Source organism: Chiloscyllium plagiosum, unplaced genomic scaffold (assembly GCF_037043375.1).
Source record: "Chiloscyllium plagiosum isolate Xiang-an unplaced genomic scaffold, Cpla_swu_hap1 HiC_scaffold_11, whole genome shotgun sequence".
NCBI classification, from domain to species: domain Eukaryota; kingdom Metazoa; phylum Chordata; class Chondrichthyes; order Orectolobiformes; family Hemiscylliidae; genus Chiloscyllium; species Chiloscyllium plagiosum.
The window spans coordinates 90,801,026-90,804,434 of NW_028270149.1; positions in this window are offsets into that span (position 1 = coordinate 90,801,026).

Here is a 3,409-nt window from a genome sequence, read left to right on the forward strand (position 1 = left end):
CGGGCATAAGCCCTTCTTCAGGAATGAGGAAAGTTTGTCCAGCAGGCTAAGATAAAAGGTAGGGAGGAGGGACTTGGGGGAGGGGCGTCGGAAATGTGATAGGTGGAAAGAGGTCAAGGTGAGGGTGATAGGTCAGACTGGGGTGGGGGCGGAGAGGTCGGGAAGAAGATTGCAGGTTAGGAAGGCGGTGCTGAATTCGATGGATTTGACTGAGACAGGGTGGGGGGAGGGGAAATGAGGAAACTGGTGAAATCCGAGTTCTTCCCTTGTGGTTGGAGGGTTCCTAGCCGGAAGATGAGGCGTGCTTCCTCCAACCGTCGGTTTCTACTACAAACCGACCGACTCCCACAGCTACCTGGACTACACCTCCTCCCATCCTGCCCCCTGTAAAAACGCCATCCCATTCTCCCAATTCCTTCGACTCCGCCGCATCTGCTCCCAGGAGGACCAGTTCCAAAAACGCACAATCCAGATGGCCTCCTTCTTCAAGGACCGCAATTTCCCCCCCAACGTGGTCGACGATGCCCTCCACCGCATCTCTTCCACTTCCCGCTCCTCCGCCCTTGAACCCCGCCCCTCCAACCGCCACCAGGACAGAACCCCACTGGTCCTCACCTACCACCCCACCAATCTCCATGTACAGCGCATCATCCGCCGTCATTTCTGCTACCTCCAAACGGACCCCACCACCAAGGATATATTTCCCTCCCTTCCCCTATCAGCATTCCGTAAAGACCACTCCCTCCGTGACTCCCTCGTCAGATCCACACCCCCCACCAACCCAACCTCCAATCCCGGCACCTTCCCCTGCAACCGCAGGAGGTGCAAGACTTGCGCCCACACCTCCCCCCTCACCTCCCTCCAAGGCCCCAAAGGAAACTTCCATATCCGCCACAGATTCACCTGCACCTCCACACATATCATCTATTGCATCCTCTGCACCCGATGTGGCCTCCTCTATATTGGGGAGACAGGCCGGCCACTTGCGGAGCGTTTCAGAGAACACCTCTGGGACACCCGGACCAACCAACCCAACCACCCTGTAGCTCAACATTTCAATTCCCCCTCCCACTCCACCAAGGATATGCAGGTCTTTGGACTCCTCCATCGTCAGACCACAACAAAACGACGGTTGGAGGAAGAACGCCTCATCTTCCGGCTAGGATCCCTCCAACCACAAGGGATGAACTCGGATTTCACCAGTTTCCTCATTTCCCCTCCCCCCAGCCTGTCTCAGTCAAATCCATCAAATTCAGCACCGCCTTCCTAACCTGCAATCTTCTTCCCGACCTCTCTGCCCCCACCCCAGTCTGACCTATCACCCTCACCTTGACCTCTTTCCACCTATCACATTTCCGACGCCCCTCCCCCAAGTCCCTCCTCCCTACCTTTTATCTTAGCCTGCTGGACAAACTTTCCTCATTCCTGAAGAAGGGCTTATGCCCGAAACGTCGATTCTCCTGTTCCCTGGATGCTGCCTGACCTGCTGCGCTTTTCCAGCAACACATTTCCAGCTTCCCTACGCTATCCCTGATTTGCCCTACCGTCTCCCTGATCATTCTCTATTCCTCACGTATATGTAAAATGCCTTTGGATTCTCCCTAATCCTTCCTGTCAAGGCTTTTTCGTGCCCCCTCCTGGCTCTCCTCAGTCCATTACTGAGCTCCTTTCTAGCAAACCTGTAATCCTCTAAAGCTGTGCTAGATCCTTGCCTCCTCCACCTTACGTAAGCTGCCTTCTTCCCTTTGAGGAGAAGCTCGTCTGTTCTCGTTACCCCTTCTTACCCGTCTCAGAGGAACATATTTGTGCATCACTCGCAACAACTGCTCCACATGTCTGCTGTGCCCTTTCTATGGCACAATTGCTCCCAGTCTGTACGTCCTAACTCCTGTCTGATCGCGTCATAATTTCTTTTTCCCCAGTTAAAATATTCACTTTTTAAAATGTTTAATGTTCACTTTTAGGGTTAAAGAATAAAATAGATTTTTATTTTTAAAAGTAGTGGAATTTGGGAGTCCTCTGTCCCTTTAACATATTACGAGGCAAGGTGAGTTTTTCTGCGTTTGGTTTAAATTGCAGAAGGGCTCAATGATCTTATTCTGTGCTGTCGATCTCTGTAACTCTATGCTGTCCAGGTCCTGTCTGCTGCGAATCGTGCAAAGCTTTTCCGAGGCTGTGCATTTGGTTGTAACATTCTGCTTCCACGTTCAAAGACCGATAGCATTCAGTTCCTGAATAATTATGTTGGATCAGATTTTGACTGTTTTTGGTTTGGTTTGAGTTTCATTTCTCTGGCTCTCTCCTGATCCCCTGTAAAAGAAGTTTATAAAAGTGATCACTGTCAGGACAGGAGAGAAGTTCAGACCATTTCCAGTATTGGTGAATTATTTGTCCCTGTCCTGTCCCCCCCACTCCCCAGAGCTGTGAATGCCTGTTCCACCCCCAGAGCTGTGAATGCCTGTTCCCCCCGAGAGCTGTGAATGCCAATCCCCCCCCAAAGCTGTGAATGCCTATCCCCCCTCCCCAGAGCTGTGAATGCCTATCCCTGCTCCCCAGAGCTGTGAATGCCTATCCCCCTCCCCAGAGCTGTGAATGCCTGTTCCACCCCCAGAGCTGTGAATGCCTGTTCCACCCCCAGAGCTGTGAATGCCTGTTCCCCCCGAGAGCTGTGAATGCCAATCCCCCACCAAAGCTGTGAATGCCTATCCCCCCTCCCCAGAGCTGTGAATGCCTATCCCCCTCCCCAGAGCTGTGAATGCCTATCCCCCTCCCCAGAGCTGTGAATGCCAATCCCCCCCCAAAGCTGTGAATGCCTATCCCCCCTCCCCAGAGCTGTGAATGCCTATCCCTGCTCCCCAGAGCTGTGAATGCCTATCCCCCTCCCCAGAGCTGTGAATGCCTATCCCCCTCCCCAGAGCTGTGAATGCCTATCCCCGCTCCCCAAAGCTGTGAATGCCTATCCCCCCTCCCCAGAGCTGTGAATGCCTATCCCCGCTCCCCAGAGCTGTGAATGCCTATCCCCGCTCCCCAGAGCTGTGAATGCCTGTCCCCCCTCCCCAGAGCTGTGAATGCCTATCCCCCCTCCCCAGAGCTGTGAATGCCTATCCCCCCTCCCCAGAGCTGTGAATGCCTATCCCCCCTCCCCAGAGCTGTGAATGCCTATCCCCCCTCCCCAGAGCTGTGAATGCCTATCCCCCCTCCCCAGAGCTGTGAATGCCTATCCCCCCTCCCCAGAGCTGTGAATGCCTATCCCCGCTCCCCAGAGCTGTGAATGCCTATCCCCCCTCCCCAGAGCTGTGAATGCCTATTCCCCCCTCCCCAGAGCTGTGAATGCCTGTCCCCCCACTCCCCAGAGCAGTGAATGCCTGTTCCCCCCCAGAGCTGTGAATGCCTATCCCCCCTCCCCAGA